Raw genomic sequence first — 19370 nt, forward strand, 5'->3', positions numbered from 1 at the left:
TGTCATGTTTTTTTTTCCCCTATTACAAGGGATGTTTACATCCTTTGTAATCAGAATAAACAATCCAAATGAGTTTGAAGTGCAGACTTTCAGATTTAATTCAAGGGGCTATACATAAAATATCAAGTACAAATTTTAGGAATGACAATTTTTTTTTTTTTTTTTTTTTACACACAGTCCCCCTATTTTCAGTGGCTCAAATGTAATTGGACAAATGATATTTAATCATAAATAAAAATGTTAATTTTTAAATATTTTGTTGAGAATCCTTTACTTGCAATGACTGCCTGAAGTCTGAAACCCATGGACATTACCAATCACCGGTTTTCCTCCTTTCTGATGTTTTGCCAGCCTTTAACTGCAGCTGTCTTCAGTTGTTGTTTGTGGGTCTTTCCGCCTTCTACAAGTGAAATGCATGCTCAATTGGGTTGAGATCATGTGATTTGCAGAATATTCCACTTTTCCTTCAAAAGCTCCTGGGTTGCTTTTGCAGTGCGTTTTGGATCATTGTCCATCTGTACTGTGAAGTGCGGTCCAATCAACTCTGCGTTTGGTTGAATCTGGGCTGACAGTATCTCTCTAAACACTGCAGAATTCACCTGGCTGCTTGTCACATTAATTAACACCGATGACCCAGTGCCATTGGAAGCCATGCATGCCCATGCCATCACCACGTTTTACAGATGACGTTATGTTCTTTCAATCACGAGCTGTTCCAAGCCTTCTCTGCACTTTGATTCCCATCATTCTGGTACAGATTCATTTTTAGTTTCATCCGTCCAAAGAATGCTTTTCCAGAAGTTTTTTGGCAAAGTTTAATTAGGCTTTTCTATTCTTCAGGCTTATGAATTGTTTGTGCCTTATGGTGAACCCTCTCTATTTTCTCTCATGACGTCTTCTCTTGATTGTCAAAGTCTACAATGATACGCCCACCTCCTGGGGAGTGTCCCTCATTTCTCTGGATGTTCTGAATAGGTTTTTCTTTACCATTGGAAGGATCCTGCGATCATTCACCACGGTTGTCTTCCGTGGCCTTTTTATGTTGCAGAGTTCAACCTTCTGTTCTTTCCTCAGAATGTACCAAACTGTTGATTTGGCCACTCCTAATGTTGCTGCTATCTTTCAGATGGATGAGTTTCATTTTTTAAGCCTTATGATGGCCTATTTCACTTGCATGGACAGCTGTTTTGAACATGTGATGTTTACAGCAATAGATTCCAAATGCAAATACCACACGGATTTTCAGACGGGAATTGTGTCATTACATGCTGTTGGCGGAAAATCCGACCGTTTGTCCGCTCCATCGGACAATTGTTGGATGGCAGGCTTTAAAATTTTCCTGACAAATGTCTGTTGTCGGATACTCGGACGCAAGGACGAGCTGGAAGTGGTCGGTCTTGTAAAATAGTGCTCATAATGGAGAATTAACATTCGTGACGTGGCAAATTATGAAATCTCGAAATGCAGCGTATATTCTTTTCTTCTTTAATAAGATAATAATGAAGCTGCTTTGCTGGCGATACTGATTGAGTTATTGCAAACAAATTTTCAAAGGCTTTTTTTTTCCTTCTAGTGATAGCAAGAATATTATTATGCTTGTTATTTATTTTTTTTGGTGCAGGTTACCACAACACTATTATCCCATAGTATGTTGGTGTCCCTTGTTAATTTTACATTGTATTTTTTAAAATGTAACTGCAAACTCATTTAAAGTAAACACATAGCCAAGTATTATTCTACACATTTTTTATTGTGCATTAAAAAAAAAATTATAATAAATAAATATACATGCTATCTGCCAATAGAACTTAACCAAAAAGTGCATTCTATGCATCAGAAAATATACCAAAACAAATTATTAAACCAAAAAATAAAAGCCTCATGCATGTGTCCCGATTCTTAATATAGGGGGTCAACCAAGCCAAGAGTTGGTGAAAGCAGGGGTCCATCATCCGGAGAGAATTCCGAAAATCATCTGGGTTATTCTCCTGGAGCTCCCGCAGCAAAGGTATTCATACAGTCACATAACTTGGTCACGATTAATAAAGCAATCAGTTTTTGGTCCAATAAATCCTCCTCCTCCTGTTCCTGGACTGGACTTGGGTCAAAGCAATCATTCCAAGGTCAATAATAAATATCACGTTATCTCCTTCGATTCCGCAACATGGCTGGTTGTCGAACTGCCGCTCAGAAACAAACTGAAAAGCACGAATCAACACTCAAACTTCTACTAACACAAAATTAGCAGAAGGAGTCTAAAGGGTGGCACTAAAGAGCTGAAAAGCCACGTAGAACGTTACTACATTCGTGTTTGTTGACCGACAATTGTGTGCCATTTGTATGCAAAACAAGTTTGGGGCAAATCCCCTTCGGGTTTGTCTGCGGAAAATCTAATCGTGTGTACGAGGCTTTAGAATCAACTCCAGACCTTTTACCTGCTTAACTGATGAAAAAATAACAAAGAAGTAGCCAACACCTGGCCATGAAACCGCTTTTGATTCAATTGTCCAAATTATTCCTAAATCCTTCCTCGGATTTGGATGTACATACCCTCAAATTAAACCTGTGCACTTTTAGCCCATATCCATTAAAGAACTATAGTTTGAATATGTACACTATATATGGACCCAACTTTATTCACATCAGACCCTGTCCTCAAAGAGCTTGCAATCAAAAAGGTTCCTAACTCACATAACTAGGGCCAACTAATCTACCAGCATGTCTTTGGAGTGTGGGAGAAAGCAGAAACAACTGGAGGAAACCCATGTAGGCATAGGGAGAACATGCAAACTCCAGGCAGGTAGTGTTGTGGTTGGAATTCAAACCAGTGACCCCAGTGTTGCTAGGTGGAAGTGCTAACCACTTCGCCACAATGAACATACACTCACCGGCCACTTTATTAGGTACACCTTGCTAATACCGGGTTGAACCCCCTTTTTGCCATCAGAACCGCTTTAAATTCTTCATGACATAGATTCAACAAGGTGTTGGAAACATTCCTCAGAGATTTTGATCCATATTGACTTGATAGCATCACGGAGTTGTTGCAGATCTGTTGGCTGCACATCCATGATGCAAATCTCCCATTTCACAACATCCCAAAAGGTGCTCTATTGGATTGAGATCTGGTGACTGTGGAGGCCATTGGAACACATTAACTCATTTTCATGTTCAATAAACCAGGTTGAGATGATTTGAAATTTGTGACATGGTGCATTATCCTTCTGGAAGTCAGAAGAGCAATGCTCAGGTAGGCCATGGAGTTTAAACAATGCTCAATTGGTACTAAGGGGTCCAAAGTGTACCAAGAAAATATCCTCCATACCATTACACCACAAGCCTGAACTGTTCATGAAAGCATGTATCCATCCTGCCTTGTATGGTTTATGCCAAATGACCCTACCATCTGAATGTCGCTGCTAAAATCAAGACGACTCAGACCAGGCAATGTTTTTCCAATCTTCTATTGTCCAATTTTGATGAGCCTGTGCAAATTGTAGCCCAGTTTCCTGTTTTTACCTGACAGGAGTGGTATCCAGTGTGGTCTTTTGCTGCTGTATCACATCTGCTTCAAGGTGTTGTGCATTCAGAGATGGTATTCTGCATGCCTTGGTTGTAACGAGTAGTTATTTGAGTTACCGTTGCCTTTCTTTATATATTTTCTCTTTTTCTGACCATTCCCTGTAAACCCTAGAGATGGCTGTGATGGTTGAAATACTCAGACCAGCCTGTCTGGCACCTACAACCATACCACGTTCAAAGTCACTTAAATCCCCTTTCTTCCCCATTCTGATGCTCGGTTTGAACTTCAGCAAAGTCGTCTTCACCACATCTAGATGCCTAAATGCATTGAGTTGCTGCCATGCGACTGACTGATTAGCAATTTATATTACCAGGCAACTGAACAGGTGTACCTAATAATTACGTGGCCAGTGAGCATATACGAGGTGCTAGAGATTAAGCCTCAACGTGAAGGTGGAGATTGCCTGAAAGATTTTGGAAACAAATGATGGCAATAAACAATTATGTGGGTCAGCTTTTCAAGCAGGAATCTATAAAACAGAACTGACATGTGTTAATCAAGTACACTACACAGAACTGGCCACTTTTCAAGCTTCACAAGCTGTAAAGTACAGTACATTTGGAGAGATAATGTTCAGCTGAGCTTGCCAGTAAAACAGTGCAATCGAGGCTGAATTCCCATCACTGGAGCCCGTAGGCATGCAACCTTAGGAACCCAAAGCAACATCCCTCTGCTCGCCTCTTACATAGAAGATCTTCTTGTTTTATCAGTGTAGAATATTTGGGTTTTTAAAGGGATACCCCTTTATTGGCTAACATAGTGGAATTATTAAAAAATGTTATAATAGTTATTTAAAATCACTTGAAATCAATCCAGCCCCATTAGCTCTGGTTCACACCAGTGCGACTTTAAAGCCGACTATCAGATTTCATGTGCGTCTTGCTGACATCTGTGATACTTCATTTAACAGACGTCATGGTAAATCGCACAGAAATAGTGCAGGAACCATTACCTGCAAATTTGAATGGTTTTATTGCCACAAATGGAGTGCGACTTTGAACTGTTAAGTCACATGAAAAATCCCGCTGATGTGGATGTCCAGGCCTTAGAGAACAAATATAAACATGGTACTTACTGCTAGCACCTCTCTGATCCTGAGAAATCGTCTGTGAATTCCAAAGGGAATCCAAAAATTTGGGGATTGTGGATCTTCTGGGTCCCCCGCAGCTCTCACTGGCTCACGACCTCATCATTACCGACTCCTGTAATAATAATATTGTAGCTTACTCCACTCCCAGCCACAACCCTACCCAAGTGCAATGTCCATTTAATCCTAGGAAGATTTAGTACTCAAATCAGTAATTAGTCCAGAGCAACAATGTGCTGCAGATGCTGGAGCAAGTGCATGTAGACAGGAAGCAGCCATAAGAGGCTACAACAAGGGTGGGCAACCTTGGAGAGGCTGAGAACATGGAAGAGATCGAAGATCACTGTTGTGCAGTGCACTTACATTTTTTAAAAGGCAATAACCTAGCAAGGTTAAAATGTAAAAAAAAAAAAAGGTTTGAAGAGTTTGTGGGTTAGTGGTAACACAAGAGAGTAGAGTTCAGGAGTAAGTAATGCAGTGTTCAGATATGGAAAGTACCACGCAGTGCAGGGGTCAGGCGTACGTAACACATTCATATAGATCTTTTCCAGAAAAAGCCCTGCATTAAAAAGGTAAAAAGAACTTCCACTACTTGTCCCACAAACCCCCCCAACCCTTACCCAAGTCCTCTCTCAGCACTGTTCCTGTCCTCCTCTCACAGGAAACTCTGAAAGCAGCGGCAGCCATTGGCTCCTGCTGCCGTGAGGAGGGAGCAGGGACCCACACTGTGTGTCTATGGACACACACACAGCCCATCTCGGGAGCTCATCTGCACAAGTGCTCTCTCACTACATGGCTTGCAAAGAGTCCACCCACAGGCAAACAGGTGCAGCCACCGACAGTGGGAGACTGCAGAAGAAGAGATAAGGGATCGCTCTGTGCAATACCAGGTCAGTATAAAAATGTTTTATTTTAATTTAATAAAAAAAAAAACATTACAATTACTTTAAGCTTAAACGTAGTCTGAAAATAGACTTAAGTTCCAATGCTCTGCCTGCCCTCTACAATAATAATAATAATAATAATAATAATAATAATAATAATAGAGGGTTCTGCTATTTCTGGGTGTCTTCTAGGTGTCCTCACCTCCCACTGCCATTTAAGCCTAGGCCAGAATGAAGAGTCATACTCAAGCAACTTCCCTTTCTTTCCTTGGAGAACCTCATCACGTATCCCAGAAGGCAGCAAGAGCCCGTTCACAGAATGGCCGAGGAGCAGAACTGTATGTGTCATTGGGGGGCTGGGCTGCTTAAAGCTGGAAGACTTCAAAAACACAAGAGCAGACGGTGCTGGATTCAGAATTTCTAAGGGTCACTAAAAATGTCACCGGGCACACCAGCCCTGGTTTAGAAGCATTCCCCAAAATGGGGATCACCTACAGGAACAAGTACAAGGACCTAGAGTTGAGAATGCACACACATAACCCAATGCAATCACCAAACAGAGGGCAAGTTCATTTAGTGACAGAATTGATTCATGCCTGTAGCTCTGATGAACGGGGCGGTATATTTGGCCCCCAAAACCCGTTGCCTTTATTTTGCACTGAATTCATTTTATCAGAAATTACTCAGGACTCTTAAAGTAATACTAAAGGCTTTCTTTTGGTTTTAAATAACAAACATGTCATACTTACCTGCCTGTGCAATGGTTTTGGATAGAGCAGCCCCAATCCTACGCTGGCACTCCTGGCTTTACCCACTCCTGCTCAACCCCCCCCCTCTGTGCTTACTCTTTAGCCCTTCTCTGAGTGTCAATAAAACAAAGAGAGCGGGACTTAGCCCCACCCCCTCTTCATTGGCTCTTATTAACAACAGCAGGAGGCAATAAGGAGTGAGAGACCTGACAGAGCCTCAGCTCTTGTGCACGTCACTGGATCCGGCTCAGGTAAGTATTAAGGGGGGGGGGCTACAGTGGAAGCTGCATGCAGAGAGGTTTTTTTTTTGTCTGCCTTTAGAAGTACTTTAAAGCACAGTTACAGTCTTTTTTTTTTTTTAAAACTTCCAATGTTTTGTACAGAGCAGCTCAGATCCTCCTCCCCATGGGGGAACCCAAGCAGGCGTGCTCAAGACCCGCGGCTCTGTGTCCATTCACACATGGAGCTGCAGCTCAGCCCCGCCCCCTCCATCTCCCGACTGGCTCACTGGCTGTGATTGACAGCAGCGAGAGCCAATGGCTCCCACTGCTGCCAAAAGCCAAACAGGAGTGCGAGTCCTTGGAGAGGCAATGCTCTTGCGGACATTGCAGGATTGAGAGGGGGCTCAGGTAAGTATTAGGGGGGCTGCTGCACACAGAAGGCAAACCTTGTGTCTTTAAAACCACTTTTGGGAAGCCTAATAACATCTTGCATTTTTTGAAAATTACATAACAGCCGTGCTTTGTCATCAGTGCTCAGACGCGAGATTGGGAGGCGCACGCTGGGTATCCAGCTGCACCAAGTCCCGGAAAAAGACACAAGTAGGCTTCAGATGCCCACATCATACATGGCCACCTGCCCGCTACCGAGATCAGGTACATTTTTAAAGGTTTAAAACTAACCACCATGAATATTATTCCAATTTAACAACTTCAATACTGGACAATTACGGTATACACCTTCCTGCCCAGACCAATTTTCAGCTTTCAGTGCTGTCTCATTTTGAATTACAACTGCGCGGTCATACAACACTGTACCCAAACTAAATTTTTACCATTTTGTTCCCACAAATAGAGCTTTCTTTTGGTGGTATCTGATCACCTCTGGGATTTTTATTTTCTGTTAAAAAAAAAAAAAAAAGATGTAAAACTTTGTAAACAAGTATGTTTTCTCGTTCACTGATGGGGCTGCATTGAAGGGCACCGATGAGGTGGCACAGATGGGCACTAATGGATGGTACTGATGGATGTCAGTGCCAAACAATGCCTGCCAATCAGTGATCCCCATTGTGGGAACTGATTAGCATCCCTGGTTGTCCAATGTGGGCATTCTCGGGGGTTGGGGGGGGCTGCACTGATAATCAATCAGCACAGCACTCCCCCCCCCCCCCCCCCCCCCAATCAGTAGAGCAGTCGATCAGCTCTCCTCTACTTGCATCTGACAGACACGAGTGAGGAAAAGCTGATCAACGGCTCTTCCTGTTACATCGTGATCAATCGTGATTGGACACGGCTGATCAAGTGGTAGAGAGTCTCTGTCAGAGAACCTTTACCTAGATCGGAGTTGCGATGTGTCACACCGCAACAACTATCGCTGCAATGCGTGGCCGACAGGAGCGCGCAGCGGCCTGATATCCTGGAGACGTCATATGACGTCTGGTCAAGATATATTGCAACCACTTTGCCGATGTCATATTGCTATATGGGGGGGCAGCAAGTGGTTAAATGTACAATAAAAATTATAGGGGAGCTTTTAAAAAAAATAAAAAAAAAAAAAAAAAAAAATTTGGATTACAGCGAATGGAGCTCTGCTTTAAAGGATCTGCTACTGACGGCTTGGTGCCAGATACCACAACATACCTTCAGAGGTCTAGTGGTGTCCATGCCTTGATGGGTTGGGGCTGTTCTGGCCGCAAAAGTGGGACCTACTGAATTTTAGGTGGGTGACCCTAAAGTTACGGCTGATCAGTGTATGTGATGGAGTTTACCAATGGAATGTACCTGTATCCCGGGGGTCGGCTTCAGGGAATATCTATTCTGAGATCTCTTTGAGTGGCATGATCTACATTCCTGGAGGACCAAACCACAAGGCCACCATGAGAGCAGCAAAAAGCATGGTGAACATTGGTGACACATTCCAGGAGTGGAGGATCCTAGGGGACCTCGTAGAGGACTACATTCCCCCACTTCTATGCAGACATGACTCATGTCACCTCGTGCCCCACACTCAGCGCTATCCCCCCCCTTGTACCCCACACTCAGCGCTAATCCCCCCCTTGTACCCCACACTCAGCGCTAATCCCCCCCTTGTACCCCACACTCAGCGCTAATCCCCCCCGTGTACCCCACACTCAGCGCTAATCCCCCCCCGTGTACCCCACACTCAGCGCTAATCCCCCCCCCTTGTACCCCACACTCAGCGCTAATCCCCCCCCCCTTGTACCCCACACTCAGCGCTAATCCCCCCTTGTACCCCACACTCAGCGCTAATCCCCCCCCCCCTTGTACCCCACACTCAGCGCTAATCCCCCCCCCCCTTGTACCCCACACTCAGCGCTAATCCCCCCCCCCTTGTACCCCACACTCAGCGCTAATCCCCCCCCCCTTGTACCCCACACTCAGCGCTAATCCCCCCCCCCTTGTACCCCACACTCAGCGCTAATCCCCCCCGTGTACCCCACACTCAGCGCTAATCCCCCCCGTGTACCCCACACTCAGCGCTAATCCCCCCCGTGTACCCCACACTCAGCGCTAATCCCCCCGTGTACCCCACACTCAGCGCTAATCCCCCCCGTGTACCCCACACTCAGCGCTAATCCCCCCCCCCCGTGTACCCCACACTCAGCGCTAATCCCCCCCCCCCCGTGTACCCCACACTCAGCGCTAATCCCCCCCCCCCGTGTACCCCACACTCAGCGCTAATCCCCCCCCCCCGTGTACCCCACACTCAGCGCTAATCCCCCCCCCCGTGTACCCCACACTCAGCGCTAATCCCCCCCCCTTGTACCCCACACTCAGCGCTAATCCCCCCCCCGTGTACCCCACACTCAGCGCTAATCCCCCCCCGTGTACCCCACACTCAGCGCTAATCCCCCCCGTGTACCCCACACTCAGCGCTAATCCCCCCCCGTGTACCCCACACTCAGCGCTAATCCCCCCCGTGTACCCCACACTCAGCGCTAATCCCCCCCCGTGTACCCCACACTCAGCGCTAATCCCCCCCCCCCGTGTACCCCACACTCAGCGCTAATCCCCCCCCCCCGTGTACCCCACACTCAGCGCTAATCCCCCCCCCCCGTGTACCCCACACTCAGCGCTAATCCCCCCCCCCCCCGTGTACCCCACACTCAGCGCTAATCCCCCCCCGTGTACCCCACACTCAGCGCTAATCCCCCCCCCGTGTACCCCACACTCAGCGCTAATCCCCCCCGTGTACCCCACACTCAGCGCTAATCCCCCCCGTGTACCCCACACTCAGCGCTAATCCCCACACTCAGCGCTAATCCCCTCCCCGTGTACCCCACACTCAGCGCTAATCCCCCCCCTTGTACCCCACACTCAGCGCTAATCCCCCCCCTTGTACCCCACACTCAGCGCTAATCCCCCCCCTTGTACCCCACACTCAGCGCTAATCCCCCCCTTGTACCCCACACTCAGCGCTAATCCCCCCCCTTGTACCCCACACTCAGCGCTAATCCCCCCCTTGTACCCCACACTCAGCGCTAATCCCCCCCTTGTGCCCCACACTCAGCGCTATCCCCCCCTTGTGCCCCACACTCAGCGCTATCCCCCCCTTGTACCCCACACTCAGCGCTATCCCCCCCTTGTACCCCACACTCAGCGCTATCCCCCCCTTGTACCCCACACTCAGCGCTATCCCCCCCTTGTACCCCACACTCAGCGCTATCCCCCCCTTGTACCCCACACTCAGCGCTATCCCCCCCTTGTACCCCACACTCAGCGCTATCCCCCCCTTGTACCCCACACTCAGCGCTATCCCCCACCTTGTACCCCACACTCAGCGCTATCCCCCACCTTGTACCCCACACTCAGCGCTATCCCCCACCTTGTACCCCACACTCAGCGCTATCCCCCCCCTTGTACCCCACACTCAGCGCTATCCCCCCCCTTGTACCCCACACTCAGCGCTATCCCCCCCCTTGTACCCCACACTCAGCGCTATCCCCCCCCCCTTGTACCCCACACTCAGCGCTATCCCCCCCCCCCTTGTACCCCACACTCAGCACTATCCCCCCCCCCTTGTACCCCACACTCAGCACTATCCCCCCCCCTTGTACCCCACACTCAGCACTATCCCCCCCCCCTTGTACCCCACACTCAGCACTATCCCCCCCCCTTGTACCCCACACTCAGCACTATCCCCCCCCCCCTTGTACCCCACACTCAGCACTATCCCCCCCCCTTGTACCCCACACTCAGCACTATCCCCCCCCTTGTACCCCACACTCAGCACTATCCCCCCCCTTGTACCCCACACTCAGCACTATCCCCCCCCCCTTGTACCCCACACTCAGCACTATCCCCCCCCCTTGTACCCCACACTCAGCACTATCCCCCCCCCCCTTGTACCCCACACTCAGCACTATCCCCCCCCTTGTACCCCACACTCAGCACTATCCCCCCCCTGTACCCCACACTCAGCACTATCCCCCCCTTGTACCCCACACTCAGCACTATCCCCCCCTTGTACCCCACACTCAGCACTATCCCCCCCTGTACCCCACCCTTAGCACTATCCCCCTTGTACCCCACACTCAGCACTACCCCCCCCTTGTACCCCACACTCAGCGCTATCCCCCCCCTTGTACCCCACACTCAGCGCTATCCCCCCCCCTTGTACCCCACACTCAGCGCTATCCCCCCCCTTGTACCCCACACTCAGCGCTATCCCCCCCCCTTGTACCCCACACTCAGCGCTATCCCCCCCTTGTACCCCACACTCAGCACTATCCCCCCCTTGTACCCCACACTCAGCACTATCCCCCCCTTGTACCCCACACTCAGCACTATCCCCCCCTTGTACCCCACACTCAGCACTATCCCCCCCTTTACCCCACACTCAGCACTATCCCCCCCTTTACCCCACACTCAGCACTACCCCCCCTTTACCCCACACTCAGCACTACCCCCCCCCCCCTGTACCCCACACTCAGCACTACCCCCCCCCCCCCTGTACCCCACACTCAGCACTATCCCCCTTGTACCCCACACTCAGCACTATCCCCCTTGTACCCCACACTCAGCACTATCCCCCTTGTACCCCACACTCAGCACTATCCCCACACTGACTGAGATAAGACATACACCTCCTAGCAGTGACACTAACCGGACTGATGGGGGAGTGCTCGAGCCGTCCACCCTTTTCGCTCATCAGGTTCTTCTCCCTTCACTCAGCACCTCCTATGGAACAGATAACCGGAAGTATCGAGGTATCAGGGCAGCGCACAGCCCTACCGTATGAATGTACACACTGAGAGATCACCGGCTTCGGTCAGACAGGAGAAACTTCCCGGGAGGAGCAGTAAAGCGTCAGTAAAGCCGATCAAAGCATGCGCACACTGCTACTTCTGTAGCCCCGCCCCTTACTGCGGCTCAAGACTCGTTTTGATCCCATCGCCACTGCTGGGATTTTCCATGATACTGTGAGCTCGCTCCCGTGTGTTTCCCCGGTACTCATCTTGCAGAGCGCGCTCCCGGTCCTCTGGCTGATGGTCATGTGATGGGAGGGCTGTGTATTTTTTTATAATAAAAGCAGTCCTGTCATAGTTCATGGTGTCTTGTCCTATGTGCATGCTGAAATCAGCCTCATGCACAAATGCTGTCAGAAACACAGCATTAGAGGCAGAAAAAACAAATCAGGGCCAGCGCGCTCAGGAGGGCAACGTTTTACCTCAAAAGAACAACCGGCGTACACACGTAAGCACTAGGTGTGTTTATCGCTCGAGCGGTCGTTCATATCAATGGCCTGGATAAATGAACTACTTCAGCCCGGGAAGGTTTTACCCCCTTAATGGCCAGGGCACTTTCTGCGATATAGCACTGCGTCGCTTAAACTGACGAGCAGTCGTGTGACACTGTACCCAAACAACATTGATGTCCCTTGTTTTCACACAAATAGAGCTTTCTTTTGGTGGTATTTGATCACCTCTGCGTTTTTTTGCGCTATAAAAAAAAAAGACCGACAATTTTGAAAAAAAAAAAAGTTTACTTTCTGCTATAAAACACATCCAATAAAAAAATATATAAAAAATAAATTTCTTCATCAATTTAAGCCAATATGTATTCTGCTACGTGTTTGGTAAAAAATAAATAAAAAAAGCGTATATTGATTGGTTTGCGCAAAAGTTATCGCATCTACAAACTATGGGATATTTTTTATGGGATTTTTATTGTATTTTTTGTACTAGTAATGACGGCGATCAGAAATTCTGCGACAATGCGGTGAACAAATTGCACACCCACATGACACTTTTTTGGGAACCAGTGACATTATTACAGTGATCAGTGCTAAACAAACATGCACTGTTACTGTACCAATGACACTGACAGGGAAGGGGGCAATCAAAGGGTTAAGTGTGTCCCTTTTGGGTGCTTGCTAACTGTGTGGGGGATGGACTCACTGGATGAACACAGAGGTCCGTGTTCCTGCTTAGCAGGAACGCAAGATCACTGTGTTTTCCTCTGTGAGAATGGGGATCTGCCTTGTTTACATAGGCAGATCACCATTCTGCCTCTCTGGGGAGCGATCATGGGTGGTCGGCAGACATCGCATCCGCCGGACCCGCTGATTGTCTCCCCCTCTGGCCAATCAGCGTGCGCCCCCCACTGTCTATTGCACGAAATGATGGTCAGGTATATGTACTGTAGCTGGTCGGCAAGTGGTTAATATAACGGCCAATGAAACGAATGAACACCAAAACACTTGACGCGCCTAAATGTATTTGAAAACATGGCTTTTTTTTAACACTGCTTCCTTCTGGCAGAAGAAAGGCGTTTAGAAAAGTTGCAGTGTGCATGAGGCCTTACTAATATACTGCTTGCTTATGAGTCATCACATTTTTAACTGCTTCCTGACCGTATAACATAGACTATTAGATTGTAAGCTCTTCTGAGCAGGGCCCTCTTAATCCTTTTGTATTTTATTGTATTGTAACTGTATTGTCTCCTTTTTATATTGTAAAGCGCTGCGTAAATTGCTGGCGCTATATAAATCCCGAATAATAATAATTTATGGTAGCTTGACTTACTAAGTACGTGATCTGACACCCTTCGGGTAATGGGCACACGCTGCCAGTGATCTGGCCATGCTGTGATTGAATACAGCAGATGTCGATCATCTGGTGCGGCCAATCGATTATCGCCGGCGCCTGGCGATCATCATGAATTTATATAAACAAGGCAGAGACCTGTCCTGTCAGCGGGGAAGTAATAGATTTCTATCTCTTTAAAGCAGGGGAAAAAAAAAATCAATGACTTCTCCCTAGTAAAAGCATCTCCCACAGTACACCAAAACACAGGCTAGGCACACAGTTAACTGTTTGATTGCCCTAGATGTTAACCCCTTTCCAGCCAGTGTCATTAGTACAGTCACAGTGCATATTTTTAGCACTGATCACTATATTAAAGTGGTTGTAAACCCTTACAACATACTTTGACCTACAGGTAAGCCTAGATTAAGGCTTACCTGTAGGTCCAAGAAATATCTCCTAAACCTACATGGTTTAGGAGATATGTGGCGAAAAACAGGCACTGCTGTCTACGGCGCATGACAGCGGCGGAGCAGCGAGACCCACCGAGAATATGGATGCGCCGGACTACAGGGGACAGCGGTGACATCGCTGGCTCCTGTGTCAGGTAAGTGACACATAATGGACTACTATGCGATGCATAGTAGTCCATTATGCTTTACCTTTGCCGGGAATGAAAGAGGAAGTAAACCCATCAGGGTTTACTTCCTCTTTAATGTCACCGGTTCCACAAAAGTGTTAGTGTCCAAATGTCTACCGCAATATCGCAGTCCCACTAAAATTCGCTGATCACTGCCATTACTAGTAAAAAAAATGTGCAAATGCTTAGTATCAGCACTGATACCAGTATCGGAATTGGTGCAACCCTATAAAAATCCTTAAGCCTTTAGAACCATATGTCTATAATGCTTGTTGAATCAGTGTGCAGTGTCTAAAATCTGGAGTGGAAAAGCAACCCCAATAGATAAGTGGACTCCCAAGTCTCCAGTCTCCAAGCAACGATAGATATAATTGTAGGTGTCAATCCTAAAAAAGGAATACAAAATGATTAATAAACTAAGAAAATTTAATCTGCTGCCAATCCTCCTTAGGTTTCTTCAGCCACCTTGCTTGGAGCCTGTTGACTTGGAGTCCACTTATCTAATTTTTTTATCGTGTGTGTGTGTGTGTACACATATGTGTATTTTATAAATCATAGATCACATTTTGTCACCAGTCAGTATCCCTGATCACTGCTACACCAGTCATGTGATGACTCTGTACTACACTGGGGACAGTATGTTAAAAAAAAGGTGAAAAAAAAACCGGAAAATTTATATCAAATACTTACCGTAAATTACCTTCCTGATAGGTTCCATGTCAGCATACGTGTGGGTTGACCCCCCCCCCGCCCCGCCTCCATAACTACCTAATATATAAATTTCAGCTATGAGCTCCTAGCCATGTTTCATAACTAGCCTACTCCAAGCATTGGGAGGGACTTCTGCTGCTATGGAGCCTATCAGGAAAGGAAAATTACGGTAAGTATTTGATATAAATTTTCAGTTTTTCTGATAGGCTCCATGGCAGCATACATGTGGGAAATAACTTGCCAAACACACCCAGGTGGGCACAATGCTGAGCAAAGAAAAATTTATTAATTTAACACTGTCAGCTGACAGCACTTTCCAACCAAAATTAACAGATGACAAAGCGGCTGGTTCAACACAATAGTGGGAAACAAAAGTATTAATAGATGACCAGGAAGCCTCTCTACATATAACTTGAGGCGCGACATGACGAGAAGCCACCCAGGAAGTTGAGATACTCCGAGTTGAGTGTGCAGTCACTGTCTCTGGAGGAGCCAAGCCCTTCGCTTTATAGGCCATTTGAATGGTCTGAACTATCCAAGCAGAAATGGATCTGATTGAAGCCCATTTTCCTCTATTTTTTCCCTGTAGAAGAATGAAAAGGAAGTCCGTTTGTCTAAACGATTCTGTAGCTTCCAGATATTGACTCAAAGTATGTCCCGCATCGAGGGGATGGACATCTTGACCCTCTGTTCCCTCAAAAGGTAGGCAACACAATTTCTTGATTTTCATGAAAAATAGATGTTACTTTAGGGTTTGAGCCCAGCATGGGGATTAACACTGCTCTATCTGGGAAAAAGGTCAGGAACGGTTCCTTGGAACCTAGGTTTCTGATTTCAGACACTCTTTTGGCTGATGTTACTGCCACCAGGAATACAGTCTTGAGCGTAAAATCTTTGACTGATAAAGGTTTGTCAGGATCTGTTGTGTGGAAGTGTGGAAAGGAAATCTAGAACAAGAGGAAAATACCATGTAGGAAACCTTGGTTTTCTTTAAGGTCTAAGTTTGATAGCACCCTTGAAGAACTGACGAATCAGGGAGTGATTAGCCCATGAAATTCCTGTAAAGCAGAGATGGCTGATATTTGTACCCGAAGAGAGCTTACTGCTAGAGGCAAATCCAAACGTGATTGCAGAAAACAAAGTATATCCTGGACCTCTGGAGAACCACACGGATTAGGTCTAGATGACATCTGTTCTGAAAACTTGGACCAAAACCATTCGTAAACTCTATTCGTGCTCTTCCTTCTGGCATTCAGAAGAGTCGCAATGGCTTCTTCAGGACAACCTAAGGCTTAAAGCCTTCCCCTTTCAAAAACCAGCCCTGAGGTGTAGCTGAGTTGGGCCTTGTGATAGAAGATTCGGCCTGAGAGGCAGAGGAACTGAGTCCCGATAACTGAGTGTTGGAAACCATGGCCTTTTGGGCCAGAACGGTATTACTGCTATGAATTCCACCTCCTCTGTTCTGAGCCTGTGGAGAAACTGGAGTATCACAGGTACTGGAGGGAAGGCGTATGCCTTGTTGAACCTACACCGATTCATGAGGGCATCTATCCCATAGGCTTGGGGATCCCGAAACCTCGAATAATACTTGGTCAACTTGTAATTGCATCGGGATGCAAAGAGATCCACTTCTGGAAACACCCCCAGAGTTAGAAGCCAATTGAACACCTCTTTGTTTAGGGACCACTCGTTGTCCATCTGGACACGAGATAGAAAGTCCGCCTGTACATTCTGAACCCCTGGAATGTAGACTGCCGAAATGATGAATAAATTCTGAGCCCTTTTCTTGTGAAAAAAAAATTCTTCTGAGCCCAGTTCATGATTGGCTCCACCTCTCGTAAGAGAGACCAGCTGCGAGTTGCACCTTGCTTCCTTATGTAAGCCACAGCGGTTGTATTGTCCAGCCGGAGCATCACTGAAGCATTCACTATCAGATGGCAGAAGGACCTGAGCACCTGAAAGGCTACCCGCAGTTACAGTATATTGGACACAATCCTTTGGGGTGGTGAGTTCCATCTGCCCTGAGCCACTTCCGCCCCAGCCCCAATTGCTGGCATCTGATGTTATTTTAACCCATGTGATGGGAAGGATCGAATGGCAGTTGCGAAGATTTTTCCCTTGGAGCCACCAAAGGAGAGACTCATGGACGGAGTGAGAAGGATGCGCTGATTCTTGCTGGGAGAATCCCATTGTTGGAGAAACCCTTTCTGGAATGTGGCACTTCACCATGGGAATGGATCCTATCCCAGATCACCACAATCTTCTCCTCAGGTAACGAGATGGTGCCTTCAACCATGTTGAAAAGGGCACCTAGAAATACAAGAGACTGAGTTGGATTCAGGTGACTTTTCTCCAAATTCAGGAGCCATTCAAACTCTTGAAGGGTGGAAATTACTAGACTTCTGTGTTCCAGAAGTTGACCCTCGTCCTGGCCTAGAAGGAGGAGGTCGTCTAGATCGTGGTGAAGACAAACTCCTTTGACTCTGAGCAGAGCAACAACAGCTAGCAGAACCTTGGAGAACACCCGAGGTAATGTCGTGAGACCAAATGGAAGGCAGGTAAACTGTAAATGTTTATCGCCTACTGTGAAGCGAAGGAACTTTTGGAAGTCTGATACCACTGGAACGTGAAAGTTGACATCTTTCAAGTCTATTGACACCAACCAGTCCCCTGGATGGACTGACTGTTGGATCGTTAATAGTGATTCTATCTTGAATTTTTGCTTTTGGATAAATCGATTGAGATGAGTCAAGTCTATGACTGGCCTCCATGTGCTATTCTTCTTTTGCACCAAGAATAAAGGGGAATACATGCCTTCGCCTCGTTCGCCATCTGGAACAGGAATGACTGCGCCTTGAGCCAATAAAGAGCTTAAGTAAGCTAAAAGAACTTGTTTCTTTTCCTCTGAACTTGGAAGATTTGTAGGCATAAATCTTAGACTGGAAGTGCTGTTAAACACCCAGGTGTGGCCTGAGAAGACCGTCTTGATGGTCTAGAAGTCCCGAATTGAGGCCGCCCAAACATGCCGGAAGTAGAGAAGGCGAGCCCCCACCTGACATGTTTGAGCGGGCCCAACTTCAAAAGGACTTAGTGGAGTCCTGGTTACCAGAGGAAGTCCCTTTTGTGGGTTTTTTAGAAGAAGACTGCCTGGATTTCCATGATCTTGAAAATTCACGACCAGGCCTGTAACTGCGTGCTTCCCTTGCACAATCGGAATTCTGTGTTCTTGAAAAGGTGCATTTCTGGTTCTGTAAGCGCCAATCCTGAGGGAGGAACCCCGACTTACCACCCATGGCCCGGGTTATGGCGCTATCAAGCTTGTTGCCAAACCCTCTCAAAGGGAATATGGCACCAAGCTTGTTTAGAAGCTAGATCCGCCAACCAGGGTCAGAGCCACAAGGCCCGATGGGCGGTGACCGCTGACATCATCACCTGAGCCACTAGGCGAATAACATCAATAGAGACCTCCCAGAACGCTTGGCTACTTCTTCAGAGATACCTCTAAGAGACTCGTTCACATTGTCTGACCATGCCTCTAAGGCTTTAGAGACTGCTGCTAAGGCCAGGACAGGTTTGCAAACTGTGCCGGCTGTCAAATAAATCCTTTTCAAGACGGAATCAATCTGTCTCTCCAAAGGATCTTTAAATGAGACTGTATCTTCGAGAGGAAGAGTCACATACCTAAGAAGCCTCATTAGTGCTGCATCCACCAAGGGAGCTGACTCAAGGTGTTTAACCTCTTCTTCCTTGAAAGGGTATAGTTTTGAGATCTTAGATTGCATAGAACTTTTTCTATCCATCTTGCCCAATTCTCCAGAAATGATGGCTCCTACTTCAGTGAGAAAAGGGAAATAATGATGCTCCTTACTGAGCTGTTTGAAAATTTTTCTCTGCTTAGGAGGAGAAATTACTGGGTCTTCCCAGTTTGGAGCTTCTTTAACCGCTTTCACCAGAGAAGGAACCAAGGTGTATTCAAAGCACATCCCAGGATCATCTTCTTCTGACCAACTATCCAAAGCGGGAGCTGACTGGTGACTAGGTTGGGAAGACTCCCATGTCTCATGGACTTGTCCCTCCCCTGACAGGGGAATCAGTGGATCTGGAGGGGAATCGTGAGACATTTCAGCGTCTTTCTCCTATAGCGACTCTTTCACGACCCGCTTGAACAGTGTTTCCAGGTGTTGGTCTGCACCTTCCCTTTCATTAGCTGCTTTGAAGAAACAGCGGTCACAGAGAGACTTGCTGGCAGGAACTGGGGACCTGCATCCCCAACATGATCTCTCCGGGCTCCAACTGTGAGATGAGGGGGGGGGGGTGAGGAGAGCCTCTACTATGATCTTTGGACTTAGAAGAGGAACCATGGTGTCTAGAACCAGAGGAGGAGTGCCGGTGGTGTGATTTAGAAGACCTGCTACTTCTGCGGGAACTAGTATGACGTTGGTCCCAGAC

At 47.2% G+C, this 19370-nt stretch overlaps 1 protein-coding gene across 1 annotated transcript in view; it reads right to left on the reverse strand.

The window, feature by feature from the left end:
- The window catches only part of ESCO1 (establishment of sister chromatid cohesion N-acetyltransferase 1), a 59395-nt gene extending 47492 nt beyond the window's left edge, over window positions 1-11903 (reverse strand). Inside the window, exon 1 of the mRNA XM_077492553.1 lies at window positions 11650-11903. The gene's annotated coding sequence lies outside the window, so the exon portion shown is untranslated. The remainder of the gene's footprint in view (window positions 1-11649) is intronic.
- Window positions 11904-19370: the final 7467 nt, after the last annotated feature.

The sequence above is a fragment of the Lithobates pipiens genome, unplaced genomic scaffold, assembly GCF_037356315.1.
Source record: "Lithobates pipiens isolate NorthernLeopardFrog02 unplaced genomic scaffold, aLitPip1_a1.2 Scaffold_19, whole genome shotgun sequence".
Classification (NCBI taxonomy): Eukaryota; Metazoa; Chordata; class Amphibia; order Anura; family Ranidae; genus Lithobates; species Lithobates pipiens.